Here is a 27,758-nt window from a genome sequence, read left to right on the forward strand (position 1 = left end):
AGTATATCTTCACAAGTCCAGTCTATCAGTTGGAATGCTAAATACCATAACTTAAATTAAATTACAAGTCTCTCTTTAGTTCTCTCAGATGCTTAACCTACTATTATAAATTAGAGTTAAATTTCAACTTTCTCTCATTCTCCTGAATAGTTAGCTGGATAAATTTGCAACTAATTTACTAAGTTTCATGTTAAGACTAAATTCCTTATAGCTGTTATGCTACTTAAAGTCTCTACTTCAATCCTGAGCATATTTTGCCAGCTACGTGGTATTTTTCTTTAGGGCTTCTTTTGTAGATGCTTTCCATTTAATATATGTTGCAACATTTGGGAGCATATATTACTATGTGTACTTTATAATATGAGGGTAGAGTTTTGGATTAAATATCAACATAATGATTTTTAGGGACATAAAAAAATGAATATGCTCATACATGCATTAGTAGTATTAAAGCTATTTTACAAGGCTTATTTGTATAATTGGAATAACTACAATATGCAGGGTTTGAAGCAAAAAGTGATTATAGATCTTGTTAGACAATGTTGTACTTACAAGCAATGCATGACTTATCTTGTCAATACAACTTTGTAAGTTACATTTTCTATTTATGATTTGCATTTGGAATCCATTGGTTTTGAGATGAATTTGGTAAAATTCTTTTTGAAATGATCAAAAACTCTAAAATACTAGAATGTCCTTTGTAAGTTATTATGTTGAAACATTGTAATCATTTTAAGTGCTAACTTTCATCAGAGATACCAATTCTAGTTTGGGTAATAGGGTCTAGTAGATAGATTTGGTAAAAAATTGGGATTGAATTCATTTTGGATTCTGCATCATTTCATATGAAAAATTAAATTGTTGTGAAAAAAAATGCTACCTCAATGTGAATTCCAAACTTATTGTAATGATAGATATTTATTGTGCAATGTTTAAATAATAAAATTTGTAATCAACATCATGAGTCTTTAGAAGATTATCATGGGTAAAATGACATTTTCCTTAGTGTTTAAAATATTTTGCTTTTAGTAAAAACTTTATTATACTTGATTGAGCATATGTGGCACACTCTACTCTTATTCTTATGTTTTATTTATCATCTAAATTTTAAAGTTCATTGCTCTACTATATTTGTATTGTTGTGCAAAGGGGTGTTTGTTATAATTTTGTATTGTTTCCTTATAACTTTCATCTTTTGGTGTCTAAACTGTCAAGCTAGAATAAATAAATAAATAAGATGTCAATTTAAAATTTGGCACAAGAGCTTTTACATAATTAACGTTGAAAAAACTAATTTATTGTCAAGGTAATCAATCTGTGAAAAGGTCATGTAATTTGCCAAGCTAAAAACATTTCAGATTCCATAGAGTAATGGATTTTTATAGTTATGTCTGATGGCAATACAAGACATAGTTTGGTTGCTTTAGTGTAACAACCTCTTAGGGTAGTGCCGAATGTGTGTGTTTTAAGTTTTACACTACTTTTGCACAGGGATGCTTAAACCAACACCACCAAAGTGGCAAAAGATGCCATAGATGTGGAAGAAATCCTGGAAGGCAACCAAACCAAGGTTTCACCAATATCTTCAAAATAGGTTTCTTTAATGTAGAAGGCACCAAAAACTGGTACATAGGGATCTGATATGCCAATTTCCTAAGGAGGAAATTGCTTAGATAGTCAATGTGGACCACCCATTGAGGTTTGTAGAATAGAGATGTTGTATGGTATGGCCCATTTGATAGGACCCTAGGAATCTCCATGGTTGAACTAACCCATAATCTGGGTGTACAGGCTAACATACCATGAATATAGTTTTTAATGCTTCTCACTAGAAATAAAGCATATTTTATTAGCCCATTATCTAGCTGGTTCACCTTTATTTCAAATTTAATGCAGGGATGAGGAGCTTCTTGGTCAGGGTCTTGCATTGAATGATGAATTGGATCATGTGCTAGGGAAACATGACTCCATTACTATAGGGTCTCCTATTACATGAAAAAGAACATCAACTCATGCAGCTCCTCTTATCAGTGTCAACCATGAGAAAGATGAGATTGAGGATAATTTAACACAACTAGCTCACATGTAGCTTATATATGGAAGGCTAGTTCTTATAGAAATATGATTGTTGATTTAAACAATTGGTAATTTAGTAATTTTGAAAGTGTGAGCAGAAGCTTTTCCAAGATGTTTCTTACACATGCCATGGGTTTGTGTAATTTTTAAATAATGTAGTTACTCATCAAATTCTTTCAACTAGTTCCTTTCATCTATTAAATCCATGTACTATGATTTGATTGGCTTCTATAGAGAAAAATCAAAAGAGAAATAACAATATTTTATTCATTTTAGGTCAAGATCTAGTGCACAAGCTCATCAAAGAGTTGATAACACTGAAAAGAATCAATCAATAGGTCAACTCCCATTGATACCTCCACCAGGAGGACTTTAAAATATTGATACTCATGGCCAAAAAACTGAGTAGACAATGGATTTCCCTAGTGGTGATGCTTACAAGTCACCAACTACTGCAACTCCACCAATAGTTAGCACAGTCAATGAGAAATACACACATTCACCACCAATATCTATTTCTTAGCAAACTTCACCATATCGAAATGGAGGTTTCTTTTCAAGGATTTCATTGACACAATAGAATGAATACCAAAAGTTTCCACACCATGGCCCAGAGTCATATTTTGACAAATCTAGCTAGGGTTTGCAATGGTCAATTCCATCAAGGTAGTCTCTTAGTCCATAACAATCAGTTCTATTTTATGGGCCACAATCACAGAATTTGAAGGTATCAACACAAAAGACTCCTAAAAGCCTTCCTCTCACTCTTTGGGAAGTAGAGCAATCAAAAAATACATCACAAGGTGTAGATAATCTTCAAGGATCTCCCATATATGATAGCAATGTTAGAATAGTTATTCCCCCTCCTCCAACAAAGCACAATCGGAGACAATAGTTTTTTCACCAGTAGCAAGCTTTGGGTTCTGGCTAGTCTACACATGGTTATAGTGAATCAACACATGATGAGTTTATATCAAGGAAACAAAACATCTCCATTCATGATGGAACTTGCAATGATGCATATCCACAACAATCTTTAACTTCTAGCAAACAATTTAAACCTAAAGATAAGCTATTTAAAGACCTGGTTGACTTTGCCAAAGCAAAAAGTAAAACTTCACTCAGTAAAAGTGAAAGTTTTAAAAAATTAGAGGTTGTTCTTTGGGATGGTTTGTACTACATATCTTCAAGTATCTTTCTACAAGTGATGGTTTAGGTGTAGCATCAGTTTTATTGAAGCCACTATATAGTCTTCTGTTCAATGGAGGTTTAGTACTCATTATGTGCTATATTATTCCTAGTGCGCTACAATTTAATTTATCTTTTGTTACTTTTTTTTTTATATGAAATTCCTTTTGAAGATTTGTATATTGAAACAAACTTATGTTCTTACCTAGAAGGTAAACGATTTTAGTAACAATGCCAAAAGATCCATATATATATATATATATATATATATATTGCAATGTATTGTTGAAGCTTGTTCTATTTCAGATCTCAAGTAGTGTGTGAGCATTATCTTTTCTTATCATAGTATTTGTGTGAAGTAATTGCCTATGTGGCCTTGCACTATTATCTAGTTCACAATTTGATTGTGGCATTTTGTTTGAAGCAAATCTTTATAATTAAAAATCTAGGATATTTTAATAGATCGTTTACTTGTGTGAGGGGATAAAACCCATTTTGATGCCCTAAAATAAGATAACTATATATAGAAACTCAATCATTAAGACATTTAGTATGGACTTAAGCTATCTTGATGGAACTATTTCTAATAAGAGTAGGAAAGAATGGTTGTGAGGTTATAGGGGGTGGAAGGGTATTAATAATATAGTCAATAGGTTAGATGTTTAAGTCTAGGTAGAAATTTAGGAATTGTTGGGTTCCTAAATGTGTGTTTATTACTGGAATGTATTTTCTTACTCAAAATATTGATGTAACTAGTATGACTGTGGGAATTATTGATTCATAATGTCTATTTGGTTGGTTGAAATTATTATTATTCTGTTAGTGGAAATGCCATACTAATTTGGCATCTCTTAATTATTTTATGCAGGCACAATTCTCACAAATGCAAAATTTGGTTGGTGTGGCACAAGCTATGCCAACTCATCTTCCTATATACCCTCCTAGAGGTCCAAGTCTAAGCCAACCAATGTTCTATGGATAGGGGCCACCGACACTCATGCCACCTCAAGTAAATATGATATATATTCATATTTTTTGATATATTTGCTATTGATGTTGTTAATCTGTGCTAATCAATTTAAAGTTAATTTTGATAGCTTGCAAATGGCTCTATGCTCGTCTTGAAGAAAATGATGTGTCAACTTTTGTTTTGTGACTGATTTGAAATGAAAAGCTCAATGTTCATCAACTTTTATTTGTTATGTTCTTTTATAAGAACAAATTGCCCTTTTTAGCATGTCACGCTTGGAAAACCATTCCAATTTTTTGTAAGTTTTTCATTCAGCATTATTTTTGTTGGTAGTTTATGATTTGATGCCAATTTTGTTGCATGTTGGTGGATTTGGCTATCAGCAACAACTTTTCCCTGGTATTAGGCCAGGAAATGCACCTATTCCAAATTTCTATCTTCCTCTAGTTCAGCCACAACAAGGACAATGATCTAATGTTAGGTAGTCTAGAGCTGCACCCATTCAACAACAGTAACAACGATAGTAGATGTCATTTATACCTCAACAAAAAAAGCACACTTTAGCTATATTTTTAAATTTTTGTACATCAATCTTGGTTCTTAACTATCTTCCTTACATGTTCAATTTTTCACTATATAGGTCAATTGCTATAATGCTTTTCTTTATTTTGTACTTCAAGTGACTACTATTATTAACATTTTTCCTATTGTTGAAATGTTCTCAAGTACCATTGTATGTGACATGTCTCGTGTCCCTTCATTTTCTTTGCTAATCACACCTTTCTTTTATAAGTCTTCTAATAATAAGATCAGTTAGTATAACATTTTTAAATAATGAAGATTGTATCCCTTCATGATCATTTCTAGACACACCATTTCCTTGTTAGATTTGCATCCTTACATTCAATAATTAATCAACCTTTAGTTATTTATTATAATATTCTCCTTATTGGATGCCAATAGTAATAATCACACTAGTCATTGTGCATGTGCTAGTATAATAATATGGTTCATTGGTTCAATAGATCTCAAAGTTTGTCATTTTTTCACTTAATCATTATCATAACATAATTTCTATTCCTCCATACCAGTATCGATTATGAGTGTTGTATGCTTATTATTGCCCAATCATATGTTGATTGATGTCCTCTTGATTATTTATGTTTATTTAGATAGCTTCTACTGATTTGTGTATCATCCTATTACATAGTAATCATGAACCATCATTGGATATACATATGATCATTGATCAATTATCACTTGGTTTTTGGTCTTCATAGTAGCTATCATACTTATCAGTACTTGGGAGCTAGAATACCAATTATAGATTCCTCATTTTCTATTGTCTATCACTCCATATTGATTTAGTAATTGGTTCGTTAACCAAATCACTTCTTCTCATGATGTTGATGTGTATTGATTGATCTTCAACTTCTTCCATGTATGATGTAGATTGATATCTTAGCTACTAGTGAAAATAGTTCTAAATGACAATTTATCCATAGTTGTGATTTATCTTGATGGTATATGTTGGATCCTAATTTAATAGAGTTTTAATAACCAAGTATACAGGGTAAGATTGCATCTATGGGCAGCTATCTCCAATAATAGACACAATTCACCTAGAACTTGAGCCAACTATAAGGCTACACTCCTTCAATTCAGGCTTTGCAAAACCTAGGTGGGTGAACCTCTTAGGATCCAATTATGTGACTAGTGCAATGAGCATAATTAGAATCCAGAATAATAGATAAAAAAACCCTAAATTTTCTATACTTAACTAGTACCTCATAAGCATGAAATAGCTAATGACCTAACTCATGAAATTGGTAAGCTAAGTGCGGGTTAAGCTTTGAATAACTTTCAACATGAAAGGGGAAATGTTTGATTAATGATGTTGATTCAACACAACCTCAAATATGCAGCAGTATAACAAGTGACCTATAACTGATTAGTGCCTAATCCATTGGGCAATTCCATGAATTCAAAACACACATATGTGACATTAGGAAATATTTCGTATACCTAGACATCAGATCTATCTAATCACCTTGTGATTCAGACATCAGTGTTCATTCAGATCTCATTCTCACAAAATATCCTTCTCAAGTAACCAGTAACTTTGTTAAACATATCAAGCATTTATTTGGCCCTTTGATCCAACAACAAAATACATCAAACATACAACTTGAAGGGGATGCAAATGGATATAAGATCTTTGTTCCAAAACCACATAAGACTTACAGATTGCTGAGATAGGAGACAAGAATCGTAATGAAACTAGTGAAATTATTGCTCATAGGTATTCATTTCCTTGAAACAATACAATCAAATGCATGAAATTAAAACATGAAACAACGTAACAGATCTTAACTATCTATATTATTTCTACAACTATTGTTCACATGAGAGAATTATGCTAAAGAATGGTGTCTCAATAGTGAGCTATTTTCTTCTCAAAATTGGAACCAATAATGGTCTCACAGTGAAAAATAGGAACCTATACAATGAGAAAGAACGAGAATGATATAGAGGAAGGGATTCCCATATCTACTTTGCATCTGACATGTGTCCACTTGAAATTCCCTCTCTTTTCCATGAAAAGATTCTCTCTAATCTCTCTCTTCAACTACTAAATCAAATCCTTAACCAATTTGGCTGTCAAAAGCATAAAGTAGCTCAGAAACTTGATAGAATAATAACCGCTTTTGATGCCAAATCTCAAAACAAGGCAAAGCCAAAAATTAGTTAAAAGGCCTCCAAAATGCAATACAATCTTCTCAAAATTATTTTTTCCACATTCTGGCTTCAACTAGGTCTTCAAATCTTCCCTCTAAAAAATTTTGATGCTCAGTGATCAAATCTACCTATTCTATTGTTAATACCCTTGGAATCACAAATTGACATATAGCACAAACCAGTGAGCACCTATGCAAAAACTGATATTAGATTCAAAAATTAGATCTTCCTAATTTTGGTGGTATATTGGAGCACCCATTTTCAATACAAATAACCTCTATTATGCCATTCTAAAGATCAAGCTTCCCACTCATGGCTTGGCAATTGAAAGAATCAAATGAAAATTTAAAATATTCTATAGTTTTAACTATAGAAATTTAAAATTTGAAATCAAATTTTTTCATCTTCAAAATGAACGTGCACATAGGGATTTTTTGTTTTGTTTTAGAACTCCTTTTCCTTCTTGAACATCACCACATGTCAATTTTTCACTAGTTCTAACTATTCAACTAGTGCCACATGTCACTTTTTGATAGGCTCTATTTTCTGGCGAGACCCAGATTCAAACTCCGCTAATTTTTTGAAAATTTTGGCAAGTCACCAAGTCACTTTGAAAATTTTGCCATTTTTTGGTGGCATGGTGACCATTGAATTTTGATCACTTTTTTGATGACCTCATCTGATGCCACATCATTGTCATGTCATCCATGCCACATCAACATCACTATCTCGCCATACTAACTTCCTTGCAACTTTTCTATAGTGACTTAGTGATGGCTGCATGATCTGTCACATGGCGTGATCTTGTTCCATCTTTTTTTTGCATGCCATGTCATCATCCTTGCATTTTTATTCATAATTTTGATTGACATCATCATCCATCTAGTGTTGTCAGTGGGGCCCCCTTATGCCTGCTTCACTTCCAAAAACATTCTTTCTTTTGGACACAATGCTTATGGTGTGGAATTGTATTTAAAAAGTTAAAATTTCTTCCACATGGGCTATGTGGGATATTTCAATTCCATCTCTTTAACACTGGCTATGGACATCCTTGCCTATGGGTTTATTGTGAGTTATTTTCCCTTTTTTCTCATGCCTGAGCTATTTGTTATTGCTCACGACTTCCACATTGTTGTTCTTTGCATGCTGTTGCCAGTGTGAATAACCCATTTAATTGCACATGGGGAAGTTCTTTGATGCATTGCCGTAGTGGATTCACTTTTTTACAAGCCGCCCTTCCTATTGCGTGATCTTGGTTTTTAATGTCTTATGGTCTCTTTTCCATGTGTCGACCTCTTTTTCTAGCTACCTGTAGCTTTATTTTTACTTAGGGCATTTCTTATATGGCATGAGTCAATGCATGGGTCTTTCATGTTTCAAACTGGTGTGGATCTCCTTAAACATGTGTAGGTTCTTTCTTTTTTGGCTTTAAACTCTCTAGCTTTGAATCCATCATTTGTAGACGTGAGTTTTGGCCTGTATGATGCAAGTTGCTCCTTTTAGTTGCAGCTTGGAGAGTTTAGCATGATTTCTTTTATGCTATGGCACCTCCCTTTCTCTTTTTTGTGGATTGTTCTTCAACATAGCATGAGTCTTCTTGGCTTTGCGTCAAGTGTTGACTAGCTTGCTCAGTTGTGTGGAGCCCCTTTCATTCATGTTGAGTCTTCATGATGTATTTATCTTCTTATTTGAAGTCGACTTCCCCTATTGAAACACCGTTGGATGGCTTTCATTGTGTGTGAATCTTGATTGGCATGGGGTTCCTTCAACATGTGTGGGATTCCTTACAATGGCTGACTCTTCTTCTTGGACGTGGCTTGCAATTTTAAACTCATGGATGCCCTATTTTAACTTCATGCTGACTCTACCTTTAATGTTATGGGGTATAGTTTTCAATGCATGGGTGCCATGGCTGTGATCTTCTATGATTGTTATATTAGTCACATATGCAATTTAAATGTCATAGTAGCTTAAAATTTCTCCTTAGAAACTTAGTGAGCTAATTATTTTCAAATCTTCATATGAACCCAACTTTGATATTGTGTGTCTATCACATAATATAGGCAAGTCTTCATATTGATTGTCATGGCCATTTTTGGAGATTTGAAAGAGCTTGAGACCCCTATCCCTAATATAGATGTTGATGGAAGAAAAAGTTGCATCCAAACTATTTTCAAACCTCTTGACTAACAACACTAGAAAGGTGCTAGATAACCTCCTCTACTATGGTTCAATTTACAACCATTATTCTTAATACAACTAACCCTACATATTCACTTGAACTCGAATAATGACATCCATATAGTGAACATTGTAACAAGTATAGTCATTACCATTTCCCTTTCAAAAACTTCGTCTTGTGCAAAGTTTCAATAGCTTGATGGAATCAGTGTGGCCCCAAAGTGGGTCCAACTAATTTTTTTTTTGTTTCTAAACAATTGAAATCGAAAATTGATCCATCAAACATCTTGAATTGATTGGAATAAAAAATGAGCATTGAATCATCATTAAAATTTTATTTTACCACTATTCATTAAATTATGATTCGCTGATAGGAAGGCCTGATAACTGGCTTTAAAAAAAAACTGACATAAACACCTGGCCAGGCTCTGAAATTTGACCCACTAATTCTCTATTCCACATTCTAGCACCCTGTCGAATCTTGTCTCATGAAAAATTTTGGGTCAAAAGATATTCAATATCAAAGTTGACCTCTCATAACTACCTACAAACAAACATGTTAGAAAGTAATAAATTGCATTTAGAATTGGCTTCAAAAACTGGGCAAATGAGCATACAGGGAAATGAAAATTGGGGCATTCGTTTACTGTCATGAGGAGGATAGAATCTACAATTTAGGCTCATGATAGATAACTAGGTGCAAATGGCGAGCGGTCAAAGTGAGCTACTCATAATTGTTGACTGGAAACATTGACAAGATAATGATTTTTGCAAATGGAATTGACTTGGAAAAATGTGCAAATGGATTCATCATGACTTAAAAAATGACATACTTGAAAAAAATTTGGATGACAACATAGTGGTACAATCCATTTGATCTAGGGAATCATATATTTTGAGTTATGACTTCACAAATAGGGGTTCCAAACAATCTACATTTACTAACACAAATAAAAAGATAGAAATTGTGTTTGGAATCACGTTTGAAAACTGATCAAATAGATTCTTCATAAGTTGAAACTTGAAACATAACAAGTCTCTAACATCTACAATGTAACATAGAAGGAATTTTCACATTTGGATCAATCGGGTAAAAATTATAACTCGTCAAATAGGGCGTTCTAGAATTATGAACAATGTGCAAAAGCATGAAAACAGTAAACTACCAACGTTGAGGGATTCAAAACCTAGTTAAACGGATTCAAAATGACTCAAAATTTGAAACATAGGTTCTTGGGTATGGACACTAGATATTCCCAAAATGGTAATTTATGAAACATTTTTGGGTGCGAGATATTCAAATGTAAACATAGCCTCTTGTCACTGTTTGACACCTGGGGTAAAATGCACATTTGTAAAAATGCTCAAAATGGAACTTCACAGAATGGCTCAAAATCTCAATTTAACTTCATGGAATGCTTGGATAGACCGAATGGAAGGTGTTAGAAGAATTGAAAACCTCTTAGGCCTCAAAGGTACAACCAAGTACATATGCATTTATGAACATTTAAAGGGCTTGATTTGACTCAAAATTTCAAATAGACACTCAAAATGAGAACACAATTTTGAGTGGCAATAGTGGCTTTGTTTGGGCATGCATGTCCCTTGTGGGCATGGCAAGGATTCAATTCACTAGAAGAAGCAAACCACTTACAACAACTTCAAAACTTCTCTCGAACAACTTTATTGAAAGCAAAAGCAACTACCTCTACTATGTACACATGATGGCCCCAGGCCACCGAAAACTTTTCAAAACTCCTTACCTCTATCATACACTTGATTTTCATTTGCATTCTCATGAGGTAAGCTAAAAAAATCTCTTCTATCAGTTTCCCCAATTAGATCAGCATATTGAAAAAAATTACTTGGCAAAATGAAACAACTTCCTTCATTCTCATAATGCATACATACATCAGCATTAGCCTCTACCTCATGCTCATTATGAGAAAACAAATCAGCATGCTCATAATTACACAAACTGAACTGAGAATCAAAATCCAACAATGATTCATGCATGCTGATTAGAAACACAAAGACTTCATATTCTACACCATTCACCAAGTTGCATATATCAAAAACTTGCAACTCACCTTTTGTCTCCAACTGCAAAGAGTATGTGAAATCCGATTGTTGCCTACTTGTAGTCATGTCATTCATCACATCAAATTTACCTTTTTCTGAAACCTCTTCACACTCAAACAACTGATTAGTTACCAAGTCTAAAAAACTATCATGAAAGTGTTGACATAAATCATGTTGATTGTGATCTTCATCAAATAATTTATTAGAATGAACTTTGAACTTATCATTAGCATATAGTGAAAACTCAAAATCAGATTTATCACTTCTAGCCTTTGCTTCCTAGTTATATTTGAAACCAATTTCAATATAATCATCATGATAAGGATATGAAACAAAATGAAACTTCTCCCTATTGGTACTCTCCTTGTTAGAAAAATCATCATGTGTATTGATACTTGATCTATTATCAAATACACCTCCAAAACTTGACAAAAAAATTCTAATTCTATATCAAATTCAACATCAAACCTTGGGGAAATGACCTCACCTTGAGAAGAAATACCATAATGGAAAACATGAGCATCTGGAGAAACATTTGCATATCTTTTAAGATCATGAGGTAGCAGTTCTAAGATTTCATCAACACTCAACAAGACTTCATCACAAGTCTCTTCTCCTAGGTTCTGATCATAAATTGAATAATCTGAAAAACTTACAGCAGCAGTACCATTAACATGAAAATATGAAAAACCAAAATCCATCCTACAATATATTACCTCTTCTTCACACAATACCTTTTTACAAGGTGTGTCATTCTAATTTTTACCAAATGAAGAATTATCTGTACTGCTATTAAAACTTTCCACATTCTCATGCATACTATCACATGATTCATTTTTAGTCACATAACCATCCTCATCCTACTGACTAAAATCATCTAATTCAGTAGATCTACAATCCATTTCTTCAAAATCACAAGAAATGTTGTCATTATCTATGGATTCACTAGACTCACTACTACTTTCAACACATTCACATTGGCTATTTAAATCATTCTCAAATTTCTTGAAAAGACTATCAACATGAAAAATCTTTTGTGCCCTCAAATGTGATGACCAGTTAACTGAATTAGTTATAAAGACATCTAAGAAATCAATAGGTCATGAAGATTCCTTGGGTCTTAAAGACACGTGCAACTCCATAAGTGCTGATTTAAACATTTCAAAGATTTGATCATCTTCTAGACCTTGAACATTTCCAACCACATTTCTTATAAATCTAACAATCTGATTGTGGAGAGCTTTCTTAATTTTTATCATATCTTTTAGCACATCTTCATATCTTGGTAAACTAATTTCAGATCTAAGATCTGATTCCATTATAAAATAAAACTTCTACCTCTTTCTTCTAGTGCTAAAATCACTGAACATGGGCAATCTTTTTAAACACTTGATTTCCATGAAAAAGAAACATGAAAACCAAAATACCTCAAGTGTTGATGCTGAACTTCAATCTGCTATTTTGGCATAGGTGCAAGATAGAAATTCCTTCACACCACTGGTCAAACTTTGTAGAGCCACCACCTCTTTACAAGATGAGTGAAATAATCAATGTTGTGATTTACTTTTACACTTCACTTTCTTATATCAATAGATTGCAAACAACACTTTAAGAAAACATCAAGAACTTAAAATTTCCTTTTCAAGATACTATCAAAAGCTTCAAATCTGCCTAAACAATTGAAAATCCTTCAAATTTTGCAATGAAATCAAACTAGGAACAAACTGGTATAGAGATTTGAGAATCACCACTCACACTTTGTGAGAAATAAAACACAATTTGTCACTTTGACGAATCTAAATCAAATCTTTAGATGTAGGGGAAACTTGCAAATCATTAACAACTTGAAAAGAAAATACACTTTATAAATCAATTTTTGACTCTGAACTTTCTCAACAACACTTGCAAAAATTGAATTGATTGAAGATAGACCTATAACAGTCAGAGACCACAATTTACATCCAATTTTGCAACATATTGCTGTCCATGAATAAAGCTTAACTGGGAAACACAAACTTAGCAAGGATATGAAAAGAACAACACAATCCTGCTATTGTAGCAAAAATTTTCTGATGTATTGAATCTTCTTTAAATTCTCAAGGTTTTTCTATCACATAGATTCAATATAGTCCCCAGTAGAGTCACCATTTTGTTGGCTCCTGATTTAACAAAATTTTAATAACCAAGTATACAGGGTAAGATTGCATCTATGGGCAACTATCTCCAATAATGGACACAATTCACCAAGAACTCAAGCCAACTATAAGGCTACACTCCTTCTTCACTTCAAGCTCTACAAAACCTAAGTGGGTGAACCTCTTAGGATCCAATTATGTGACTAGTGCAATGAGCATAATTAGAATCAAGAATAATAGATAAAAACCCCTAAATATTCTATACTTATCTAGTACTTCATAAGCATGAAACAACTAATGACCTGACTCATGGAACTGGTAAGCTAAGTGCAGGTTAAACTTCGAATAACTTTCAACATGAAAGAGGAAATGTTTGATTAATGATGTTAATTCAACACAACCTCAAATATGCAACAGTATAACAAGTGACCTATAACTGATTAGTGCCTAATCCATTGGGCAATTCCATGAATTCAAAACACACATCTATGACATTAGGACATATTTCATATACCCAGACATCAGATCTATCTAATCACCTTGTGATTTAGACATCAGTGTTCATTCAGATCTCATTCTGGCAAAATATCCTTCTCAAGTAACCAATAACTTTGTTAAATATATCAAGCATTTATTTGGCCCTTTGATCCAACAGAAAAATAAATCAAACATACAACTTGAAGGGGATGCAAATGGATCTCAGATCTTTGTTCCAAGACCACATAAGAGTTACAAATTTCTGAGATAGGAGAAAAGAACCATAATGAAACCAGTGAAATTATTGCTCATATGTATTCATTTCCTGAAACAAGACAATCAAATGCATGAAATTAAAACATGAAACAACCTAATAGATCTGAACTATTTGTATTATCTCTACAACTGCTATTCACATGAGAGAATTATGCTGAAGAATGTTGTCTTAGTAGTGAGCTATTTTCTTCTCAAAACTTGAAGCAATAATGGTCTCATAGTGAAAAACTTGATCCTATACAATAAGAAAGAACAAGAATGATATAGAGGAAGGGATTCTCAAATCTGCTCTGCATTTGACATGTGTCCACTTGAAATTCCCTCTCTGTGCCATGAAAAGACTCGCTCTAATCTCTCTCTTCAACTAGTGAATCAAATTCTTAACCAATTTTTCTATCAAAAGCATAAAGTATCTTAGAAACTTGATAGAATAATAACTGCTTTTGATGCCAAATCTCAAAACAAGGCAAAGCCAAAAATCAATTAAAAGGCCTCCAAAATGCAATACAATCTTCTCAAAATTGTTTTTTCCACATTCTACCTTCAACTAGGTCTTCAAATTTACCCTCTAACAAATTTTGATACTCAATGATCAAATCTGCCAGTTCTACTATCAATAACCTAGGAATCACAAATTGACCTATAGCATGAACCGGTGAGCACTTGTGCAAAAATTAATCTCAAATTTGGAAAATTCAGATCTTCCTAGTTCTAGTTGTATATTGGAGCACCCATTTTCAATAAAAATAACCTCTGTTATGCTCTTTTGAAGATTGAGCTTCCCACTCATGGCTTGGCAATTAAAAGAATAAAATGAAAATTTAAAATATTCTATAGTTTTAACAATATAAATTTAAAATTTGAAATCAAAATTTTTCATCTTAAAAATGAACATGCACATAGGGATATATATTTTTTGTTTTAGAACTCCTTTTCCTTCTTGAACATCTCCACATGTCAATTTTTCACTGGGTCTGACTATTCAACTAGCCCCACATATCAGTTTGTGATAGGCTCTATTTTCTGGTAGGACCCACATTCAAACTCCATCAATTTTTTGAAATTTTCCCATTTTCCACTCACTTTTTTGATGACCTCATCTGACACAACATCATCATCATGTCATCCATGCCACATCAGTGTCGCTATCTCACCATTCTAACTTCCTTGCAACTTTCCTATAGTGACTTAGTGATGGCCACACAATCTATCATGTGGCATGATCTTGTTTCGTCTCTATTTTGCATGCCATGTCTTCATCCTCCCATTTCTGTTTAAAAGTCAGATTGACATCATCATCTAGCTAGTGTCATTAGTGGGGCCCCCCTATGCAAGCTTCGCTTCCAAAAGCATACTTTCTTTTGGACACAATGCTTATGGTATGGAATTGTATTTAAAAAGTTAAAATTTCTTCCACATGGGATATGTGGGATATTTCAATTCCATCTCTTTAACATTGGCTATGGATGTCCTTGCCTGTGAATTTATTGTGAGCTCTTATCCCATTTTTCTCATGCTTGAGCTATTTTTTATTGCTCACGGCTTCCACATTGCTGTTCTTTACATGCCATTGCCAGTGTGAATAACCCTTTTAATTGCATGTGGGGAAGCTCTTTGATGCATTGCCATAGTGGATTCACATTTTTACAAGCCGCCCTCTCTATTGCGTGATCTTGGTTTTTAATGTCTTATGGTCTCTTTTCCATGTGCCGACCTCTTTTTCTAGTTTCTGGCGGCTTTATTTTTACGTAGGGTGTTTCTTATATGGCATGAGTCAATGCATGGTTATTTCATGTTTCAAACTAGCATGGATCTCCTTAAACATGCACAAGTTCTTTCTTTTTTGGCTTTGAACTCTTTGTCTTTGAATCCATCATTTGCAGGTGTGAGTTTTGGCCTATATGATGTGTGTTGCTCCTTTTAGCTGCAACTTGGAGAGTTTGGCATGATTTCTTTTATGCTATGGCATCTCCCTTTTTCTTTTCCATGGATTGTTCTTCAACATAGCCTGAGTCTTCCTGGCTTTGTGTGAAGTGTCGACTATCTTGCTCTTTTGTGTGGAGCCCCCTCCATTCATGTTGAGTCTTCATGATGTATCTTTCTTCTTATTTGAAGTCAACTTCCCTTGTTGAAACACTGCTAGCCAAATTTCATTGCATGTGAATCTTGATTAGTTTGGGGCTCCTTCAACATGTGTGGGATTCCTTATAATGGCCAACTCTTCTTCTTGGATGTGGCTTGCAATTTTAAATGCATGGATGCCCTGTTTGAACTTCATGATGACTCTACCTCTAACATTGTGGAGAAAAAATTTCAATGCATGGGTGTGATGGTTGTGATTTTCTATGATTGTTATGTCAGTCACATATGCAATTTAAATATCATAGCTACTTAAAGTTTCTCCTCGGAAACTTAGTGAGCTAATTATTTTGAAATCTTCAGATGAACCTAACTTTGATATTGTCTGTGTATCACATAATATAGGCAAGTCTTCATATTGATTGCCATATCCATTGTTCGATATTTGAAAGAGTTTGAGACCCCTATCCCTGATATAGACATTGATGGAAGAAAAATTTGCATCCAAGCTATTTTTGAACCTCTTGATTAACAACACTAGAAAGGTGCTAGATAACCTCCTTTGCTATGGTTCGATTTACAACCATTGTTCTCAATACAACTAACGCTACATATTCACTTGAACTCAAATAATGACATCCATATAGTGAACATTGTAAAAAGTATAGCCATTACCATTTCCCTTTCAAAAACTTCATCTTGCTTAAATTTTCAATAGCCTGATGGAATCAGTCGGGCCCCAAAGTGGGTCGAACTAATTTTTTTTTGTTTTTGAACAACTAACATGGAAAATTGATCCATCAAACATCTTGAATTGATTGGAATAAAAAATGAGCACTAAATCATCATTAAAACCTTATTTTACCACTGTTCATTAAACTGTGGTTCGCTGATAGGAAGGCCTAATAACTGGCTTTAAAAAAAAAATTGACATAAACACCTGGCTGGGGTCTGAAATCTGACCCACTAATTCTCTGTTCCACATTCCTACACCCTATCAAATCTTGTCTCATGAAAAATTGGGATCAAAATATATTCATTGTCAAAGTTGACCTCTCATAACTGCCTACAAATAAACATGTTAGAAAGGAATAAATTGCTTTCAGAATTGGCTTCAAAAATTGGGCAAATGAGCACACGGGGAAATGAAAATTGGGGCATTGGTTTACTGTCATGAGGAGGATATGAATCTATGATTTGGGCTCATGATAGATAACTGGGCCCAAATGGTGAGCGGTCAAAGTGAGCTACTCAGAATTGTTGACTAGAAACATTGACAAGATAATGATTTTTGCAAATGGAATTGACCTGGAAAAGTGTTCAAATGGATTCATCCTAACTTAAAAACTGGCACACTTGAAGAATTTTTGGATGACAACATAGTGATAAAATCCATTTGATCTAAGAAATAATAGATTTTGAGTTATGACATCATGAACAGGGGTTCCAAACAATCTACATTTTCTCACACTAGTATAAAGATAGAAATTGCATTTGGAATCATGTTTGAAAATTGATCAAACAGATTCTTCATAAGCTAAAACTTGAAACATAACAAATCTCTGACATCTACAATGCAACTAAATAAGAAATTTCACATTTGGATCAATCGGGTCAAAATTATAACTCATCAAACAGGCCTTCTAGAATTGTGAACAATGTTCAAAAGCATGAAAATAGTAAACTACCAACTTTGAGGGATTCAAAACCTAGTTAAATGGATTCAAAACAACTTGAAATCTGAAAAATAGGTTCTCAGGTATGGACACTAGACATTCTTAAGTGGTAGCTTATGAAACATTTTTGGGTGCGAGATATTTAGATTTAAACACAACCTCCTATCACTATTTGACACTTGGGGTATAATGTAGATTTGTGAAAATGCTCAAAATGGAACTTCACAGAATGGCTTAGAATCTCAATTTAACTTCATGGAATGCTTAGACATGCTGAATGGAAGGTGTTAGAAGCATTGAACACCTCTTAGGCATCAAAATTACAGCCAAGTACATATGCATTTATGAGCCTTTAAAGGGCTTGATTTGACTCAAAATTTCAAATAGACGCTCAAAATGAGAACATAATTTTGAGTGCCAATAGTATCTATAGACCATTCAATTGAACTATGTATTTATTGTAGCCTTACTCTAGGAGGAGGATTCAATTGAACTATTCATCTAGGATTCCACATTTTGCATGCATGTCTACTAGGGAAGTTCCAACTAAAACAAATATATCCTCTCAATATATCTATTTTGTGCATATCCAACAACCATGGCTTTTGATGACAACATTACATTCAGGTTTCCTGTCAAATAGTTCACATGACTTATCTATGCTTCCATTTTGCACGCATGTCTCCCAAGGAAAATGCTACTAGTTCATCTACACCATCTGACAAAATCCTTTATGCTTTGATGGATGCCTATAGCTTATCCCAAAGCTCTCATTCAGCAGTTATGAGATGATCAATCAAGAGGAAACAATTGAGAGCTTAGAGTGACACAATTTTTAGATGACCATATGAAATGAAATGGGCATGCAAGTAGAAAGAAACTAGAAAGACATTGTATATAGATGAAGGCATGAAATGGATGGTTTTGGAGCACTCAACATTTAGTACATCATCATTCAAGATCAAATGGGGGGGTGGGATTATACACATAGTGAATAATAAAGGAAGGAATTGAACCCTCCCTGAGGCTCACACTTGTTGAGGTCCACTTCAACAATGGCCCTTCCCATGAAATTGCTGTCTAAAACCTTTCTAATGAGATAATGTGTTATGAGCTCTTCATCAGTGGGATGGAATGTGAATCTAGGAGGTAGTTGTGCATCACTCATATCATGACTGTAACTAAAGTCAAGAGCCTATATTATTGAATTCTCTTCTCTATTTCTCGTAGCAAAGGAAATGAATATGGGTGATAGGGAAGAGAATTCAATAATAGAGGCTCTTAACTTTAGTTACAGTCATGATATGGGTGATGCACAACTACCTTCTGGATTCACATTCCATCCCACTAATGAAGAGCCCATAACACATTATCTCATTAGAAAGGTTTTAGACAAAAATTTCATAGGAAGGGCCATTGCTGAAGTGGATCTCAACAAGTGTGAGCCTCAAAAAAATTTCAACCAATGCTTGGTAGTTTTTGACCAAAAATTGGTAGAAATTTCAACCATTTTTGTGCAGTTTTCTACCAGCATTGGTCAAAATTTTGACCAACACCTGGCAGAACTGGGGCCAACATGTTTGAAAGTTTTCAACCAACTAGTAGGTTGGTCCAAATTTCTTTTCGAAAAACTTCAACCAATGGGTTGGTCAAATTTGGTCAAATTTTGGTCAAAAATTGGGTAGAAATTTTGACCAACTTTGGTCAAAAAATGGCCTTAAATGTACTAGTGTGGTAAGCTAAGTATGGGTTAGACTTTGAATAATTTTCAACATAAAAGGGAAAAGATGATTTAATGTTGATAACAACAAGACTTAGGTATGAGCAACAAAACTAAATGACCCTACAGCTAATCAAGGCCTAATCTATTGGGCAATTACATGAATTATAACCATACATCTTATGGAAATCATTGACATAACTCCTAGATCAAGATTCCTAATCAATCTTTCACCTTGTAAATAGAAATTTGAATCAAAATAAATCTTATACTTGACATATCCCATCATGAAATCTACAAACCCTGTGATAAAAATCAGGCAATTACATGGCCCTTTGTTGCACAAGAAAAATACTTCAACCAAATGCACTTTTGAACAAAATGCAACCTAATTTATGCTCTTGGTTCACAAATTAGAAGAAATTACAAACCTATGAATAGGAAACAAGATTCAAAATGAATGTAAACCCTTTGCTGTGCTTTATTCATTTTTCCTTGAAAACAAATACATGAAATATGTACAAAAATAACTCATAAATCACCTAAGAAATCTTATCTGTATTAAAACTATAGCTACTATTCATACAAGAAGAAATGCTGGGTGTGTGACTTTCACAGCTTGAGCAGAGCTCCTAGAGTTGAAGATTCAAAACCAACCAACAACCTTTACAAAAGATAAAGAAAAAGAAAAAATAGTAAGGAAGCAATTCTTGGATTTGAACAAAAGATGACAAGTGTCCCATCAAAATTCTTTCCTAAGAAGTTGAATAACCTCTCTCTACCTTCTTTTATCAATTGCTAATCATATCCCTTCTATTTTAACTTTCCAAATGCAAAATATCTTAGTAAAAGACAAAAATCTAATAACTAAACCCAGATAAGTGCCAATTGATCAATTTGAAGCTAAAACACAACAAAGACTCAAAGTAACTAGATACAAGAGTCACTGAACATGTTTAAGGTGTTTCTCCACTAAGTTTTGCAACTAAAAACTTAAAACACCTAATAAAACACACAAATCACTTTGAGAGACAAAACCTCATGTATCATTTACCAATGACATCCTATGCAAAAACCAACTTCATAATTGGATAGCTCATCTTCTATCAATTACAACAGTATATTGGAGTCCATATTTTAGTAAAAAACTCCCCCAGTTATGCCCCTTTGGAAAAATAGGCTTCCACTTGCAGTTTTGCATTAAAATGCAAAAATATTTGAAATTTTTAAATTTTTTTATAGTAATAACTATAGAAAATCATTTTAATAACTTTCATTTTTCTCTATCACTAGGCCCATTGGGTGCCACCTGAGCTACCACATGGCACATGTGCATTGGCTCTAACTTGCATAACTGGCACCACGTATCAACCTCTAACTAGCTGAATTTGCTCTATCATCATCTGGGCCTGTTGCCATGTGTTCCATCATTATTGGCTAGACTACCACATCACCTCAATTTCACTGCCACCTTGGCTAGTTACTATGTCGCTATGGTTAACTGTCGTGCATCTTGGCTTGGCGACATAGTGACTACCACAGGATTATCCACATGTCATCATCCTATTCCTTGAATTCCACATCATCTCCTTTATCTACATGGTTGGTCAAAATATCTCTCCACTCATCCCAGTTGGCCATCCATAGGCCCCAGTATGCATTACATGCCTTACAAAAGGTAGTTGTCTTGAATACAACTTGTTTATTGAGTGGATGTATATTTAAACTATTAAAAGTTGTCATATCCCTAGTGTGGGAATAAAAATTTTCTTTTTATTTTCCTTTTCTTAGTGCTACATCCTTTGTCATGACCTAGTGCATGGCAACTTCTTGCTTCCTTGGAAGACTTCTTTGATAAAAATGTACCAATCCATGGAGGAGCATAGGGTAAGTCGTCAACACCATAGCTGAGTGGCAATGTTCAAGTATTCCAAGCTACAATTTGGTCTTTCATGTATTGTTCCAGGCTATAGCTTGGTCTTTTAGTCCGAAGCTTTTTTCTTTACCGAGATGCTTCTGCCATTCTTAGTCCTCCTACCACTGCCATGCTAGTCTTCCCTACCTTTGATGTGGAAGCTGCTCCAAGGCAGCTTCCTTTCTACCTCCATGACTTCTTCCTTTACACATTTTGATTGCCTTGAGGATTACAATTTCCTTTTTCACTGGCTTCCTTTCCAAACATGGGTCTACCCTTTGTCTTTTGCATGGATGCCTCCTTCTTTACTTGTGAGTTACTCTTTATTCAAACTCATTGAGACCAGTCCACCAAGAATCAATGAAAATAATTCTGTACCATGGGAATACTATGACTTTAGGGTAGTTCCAAGCCATTTTCTATGCCTTTCACGTACAATTGTAGAAATCCATATTTGGGGTAGAATACATCTACCCATTTGTGAAATTCTTCATAGTTCTCTTCAAACAAATCCCTTGTGTCATCCACATCTAAAGATGAAACAATTTTCTATTTTTCATTGGAGGACTCAAGGTTTGCTACAAGATTGTCATCTATCTCTACTTTCTTCTCCTTCAATGAATCAATTTTTTCCAGTGCTAATCCTTTTCTATAATATGCTTCTAGTAACCATTCACATTGAGCCTCCATGATTAACATTAAGATTCAAATATGAATCCTAGGAAGAAATCATTGTAACTTCATTACAAGCATTGTCAGGTGAAGGTCTACTTTCAAAATTCTCAATAGTATGGAGCAATGAGTTTCCTTTTAAAATTTTCAAGCACACTAGTCCACTAGAAAAACAAATTTTAATAAATTTCCTTCATATTTTATTCATAAAATACCCTTCATATTTAGTTGTCAATAGTTTCAAATTTCTTGCAAGGATTTGATTTAAAATTGCTTTACAACATGAGTTGAGAATCTTCCACAAGTTGTATCAGATATGTGCCAAATTTTTGATGAACTTGAAAAATCAAATGCTTTTTCTATCACTATTAAGATTAAATCATCCTCAATAAAGCTATGAATCTCCCATGACCATCTTTTTAGTTTGACAGAACTAGCTGGGTCCTAAAGTGGGTCTGGGTTAAAAAAAAAAAAATTCAAACAATTGAACTGTCAATTTGGCCTACTAATCATCTAGCATTGACTAAAATCAATTTGTATCATTGATTTAACTTTCAAAACTCATTTTCACCTCTTTATACAACTTGTCAATTTCGTGCTAGGAGGTCCTTTAACTAGCTTTAAAAACTAATCCAAACCTCTGACTAGGCCTTGAAATCAAACATACTGATTCTCTATTTGACATAGTTGCACCCTATCAAATCTCATCTCATGACCAATTCTTAGTCAAAATATATTGAATGTCAAAGTTTCCCTCTTAGAACTATCTATAAGAAAACAAGTCAGAAAACCATAAAATGCATTTGGATTTGGCTTTGAAAACTGGGTAAATAGATAATTTGAGAGATGAAAATAGGGCATTGGTTCACTTCCATGAAGAGAATATGGATCTAAAATTAGGGCTCATGAAAAATAACAAGATAGATTTGGCGAGTAGTCAAAGTGGACTACTCAAACTTGCAAACTAGAAACACTAGGAAAAAATCATTTTTGCAAATGGAATGGACATGGAAAAGTGTGCAGATAGATTCGTCAAGACATGAAAGTTGGCATACTTAAATTATTTTTAGAGGAGAACATAGTGGTATAATCCATTCAATCTCATCTATCACTAATTTCAAGTTATGACATCATCAACAAGGGTACCAACAACTCTGCATCTTTTAACACTAGTAAAAAGTTACAAATTTCATTTGAAAACTGATCAAACAAATTCATCATAAACTCAAAATTGAAACATGAAATTTTTGTAACCTCTAAAAAGAAATCCAAAAAGAATTTTATCACTTCAGTCAATTGGGTCAAAGTTATAACAAGTCAAATAGGACTTCCCATAATTCAGAACAATTCATATCAATATGGCATCAATAAATGATCAACTTTGAGGGATTCAAAACCTAGCCAAATAGATTCAAAATGAGTCAAAATATGAAATATAGGCTCCTTGGTTTGGAAAATAAACACTCCCAAAGCAACGAGTCATGAAACATTACTGGGTATGAGATATTCAATTGCAAACATAGGCTCATGTCATTGTTTGACACAGGCAAAAATGCAAAATTAGAAATTGCTCAAAATGAGACTTCACATAATGGTTCAGAAGGACAAATTATCATCATGGAACACATAGACACACTGAATGCAAGGTGTTAGAAATATTAAACACCTCTTAGGCCTCAAAATAGACAGTCGAGTACACGTGCATTTAAAAGTGTTTATAGGGCTTGATTTTCTCAATGGTACTCAAAATCGAGCCTTTGATTTTGAGTCCCAACAGAATCCTCATCACTATTAATAAGTGGATAGTCAATGCTAGGGTTAACTTCTATTTGGGGATTCTAGTTGTTGAATTTAGTGCCACTGGCTATATCTTGTTGAAGTCATCCTCTAAAGAGGACTTCTGCACAAATTCAAAGGATTCCATGTTAACAATTGAAATAGAAGCCTCAACATCCTTGTTACCTTGAGCAAGCCTTGTACTTCTTCTTATAGGGGGTGTGGATGAGCATGGACGATTTTTTAATTTCCTCCTTCTAGTGATCATGTCTTTTGTTGCTACTTCAGGAAGTTTCTCTAAAGTTGCTTCCCCATGCTAATGTAAGGCTTCATCAACATTATCATTGTTACTACTAGGTTGTTGCTCTAATTTTCCCTCTTCTGGTTCCACATTTTTACCTTTTTCCACCCTAGTAGTGGACTTGGTCTTTGTGGACAATGGGATTTTAGTGACATCAGCAGTCTCTTTATTTTTACTCCACTTCATTTTAGAAGTGGAGGCAACAATTTTGCAAATTCTTTTCCTAGGTAATCTAGAATTGGAAGGAGAAGCTTCAGGAACATTTTCTATCCTTGTGATAACTTTGAAAAATCTAGTAGATGTTTGTTCTCTATGCCCAACACCCTATTCTATAGGACCCACCAACCTAAGTTCTACCTCATTCATTTGTAAAAATTCTCCCCATGTTCTAATCGACTATTTATTTAATTCTCTCTTTATAGTTAACTTTATCAAATAATGATATGAAATAGATTGATCTTTTCCTGAATGAACTAAGGAAGCTTTCTTTTTCACAATATTGAACAATAAGTTTGGAGGATTTACTGGTCTAATGTCATGCTAAGGATGACCCATAATTTTAAAATGTAGGCCATGCAAGTACTTGTAGTGCCCTTTACAAGTGAAATACTAGATGATGAATGCAACTAGCTGAATAAATTCCAAGGGAAAGGATTCTATTGAAGTTCCTTACTTTTTATCTATGTCTAGTAGAGGTTCATTGTGTAAAGTAAACTGAACCCTAGCCGAGTGCAAGTCGATATCCTTCTCCCACTTTTCACCTTCTTGTGGAAAAAAATTACTTCAACCACAATATCCTTTGTAAATTCAATTTTTGAGCCTTTGACCACTACAAATTGATTCTTCAAAGTTCTTAGAAATTGTAGTGAAACTTCTTCCTTGAACCCCTTAAGACTCAAGTAGTAGTCCAACCATCCTTTTCTTCTAAACATTTCACAACTAGACACATCACCCAACAAAACCCTGTGATCTATTGACACATTTTTGTGAAGGTCTCCTCTCATTGTTGAACAATTTTTTTTTTTGTTCTAAAAACTTGGTCTTTTGAAAGAGAACAACAATGGTAGATCAACATAATTCATAGTGTTATGGAGCAGGATGTTGTAGATAGAAAAAATTATGTACCAATGCTACTTGCTTCTTGTAATTCAAAGATTTTAGTGCATGAAATCTAATGATATCTTCATTTGCATCGAATCTCATCATATTTTTCTCATGTTGAGGACTACCACCCCAAACACATCGCTAACACAAAATTAAAACTTAAACTTAAACTTTTAATATCTTTAATTTTCTTATAGAAATTATGATGAAATTATGGAATGATAGATCAACAAGCACATGATTATAGTCATCTCATAAAAATAAGGAACTCAATGTTTACATGAAAATTTGAAATTTTTGAAAATAGGATATTCTCCCCTTCACTAAGTAAGACCATGGGGCTGACCAAGCTAGGAAATGTGAGGGTACAAAACTAAAATGACATGAATTCCTAATAAAGAATGAATACAATAAAATATATACGAGGGTATGTGGCATGAACCTGGCAAGTGCTACAAGAAGAGTGCTTTGAAAAATATCACTTACACTAATGGAGTGATGGGATGGTATGGAAAGATGGTTGAGAGAGAAGATGAGGTGTAGTGTATTATGGAAAAATAATTTCACAAAATGTGAAATGTATATTATCGAGATCTTGAATGGAATCAAGATTTGGTAGAAGTTTGGGTAGGAGACCTAGATGCTTTGGCTACAGGAATGAATGTGTCTTCATTGTGTTGGAACTACTACAAGAACTCCTCATTACTGACTAGTTTTTTGTAGAGTTTGAGTTACTGCTTATTACCAAGTAGCTTGAACTCTACATGATCAATGGTTCAAAGTTTAACTATGCCATTATCAAATACTAAGATTATCTCATAGGGCCCGAGCCATCTAATTTGAAATGTTTGTGGGCGGTGTTGGTATCGGGAATCACATAATACTGCCCAATCTCCCACAAGAAATTTATTTTCTTGGATGAATTTGTCATGCCATTTTTTTCTCTACTATTAGATCAATTAAGTGTTGTGGAGTGTAGATTTCCTATATTCATCTAATCCATTCAATTGTAATAACTAGTCATCTTGGGCTCTAGTAAGATCAATGTCTAGGTCATAGGTTGTTCTAAGCATCTTATGCTAAAAATCAATAGGCATGGATGTTGATTTTCTATATACCAATTCAAAGGAGGGGGGGGGGGGGGGGGGGGGGGGGTGGGGTGGTAAAATAATAAAATAATATAGTTGCTTGCTACTTTTGCCTTTAAAACAAAAAAAACTCAAAAGGGGTAAACCCAATTGTGTTTTTCCACATTGTACGATAAGCCCAAAAAGGTTCAGGAAGATGAGTAGCCCAGTCTTTTTTTGTGAACAAAAACTATCTTGGTTGAAATGGACTCTATCTCCCATTTTTTTAATCTCGACCAAGCCATTGGCTTGAGGGTGATATGGTGAAGATTTACCATGGCACACAATGTATTTTCTTATCAGCTTTGAAATAAGATTTGAGGTAACTTGTGCTCCTTGATCCATGACTATCTCCTGTAGTACTCCAAATCTAGTGAATATACATTCATAGAGAAATTCAACAACTTTATGATCCATCATATGCCTCATTGATTTAGCTTTGTCCCATTTTTTGGCATAGTCAATACATACTAAGATATATGACTCCCCATGAAGAGATGGTTCAATGGGTCCAACAAAGTCAATACTCCACTTTTTAAATGGTGTGACCACTATCTAAGGTTGCAAGGGAATTTCACAAAAAATTTTGGATGCCCCATACTTTGGCATCTATCATAGTTCATGGTAGGTTTTTTCTCATCTTCATGTAAAGTAGGCCAATGGTATCCACTTGTCATAATTTTTTAAGTTGCCCTCTTCGAAATAAAATGGCCTCTAGATAGCTCATCATGACATTCATGTAAAATTTCATAAGTCTCCTTTCAAATATCTTCCCCTACAATACTCCTTATATTTTGAAAGGAACATACTGCTCATTGCAGGCCAATCTTCTATAGTGTTGGCACCCAACCCCATGAACCATCTTAGAGAAACTCCCTTAAAAATGGATGGGAAAAACTTCGTCTTGTGGGTATTAGTTGTATAATCACAACTCTTGCAAAGGATGATAAACTCAAAGAGGAATGTCCTAGGGTCTTCTATGATGAGGCCATAGAATTTAGGTAATGTAGTAGTAGGTATGTTCTTCAAATTTTGGTTACCTTGTTGAGTGGCAATAGGGAAAGGAAATGTAGGTTGAGGTTGAGGTTGAGCCATTCTTGGAGGAGGACTTGGTGATGATGGTTGATGGATAACAAGGGCAAGTGGGTTGTCTTGGTATTCATGTTCAACAAGAAGGTCATTCAAAAGTAATAATTCTTTAGAGGATGAGGGCATTCATTCTTAAGCATCAAAAAATGGATTTTCAAAGGGCTCTTCTTCTTTG

The 27,758-nt window shown here is 34.1% G+C and overlaps 1 pseudogene; it reads left to right on the forward strand.

Moving 5' to 3' along the window:
- Positions 1-495: 495 nt before the first annotated feature.
- LOC149535606 (TOM1-like protein 3) overlaps positions 496-27,758 on the forward strand; it is a 161,867-nt pseudogene continuing 134,604 nt past the window's right edge.

This window comes from Cupressus sempervirens, chromosome 10, assembly GCF_028749045.1.
Source record: "Cupressus sempervirens isolate cs-2001-9-10 chromosome 10, ASM2874904v1, whole genome shotgun sequence".
Lineage (NCBI taxonomy): Eukaryota > Viridiplantae > Streptophyta > Pinopsida > Cupressales > Cupressaceae > Cupressus > Cupressus sempervirens.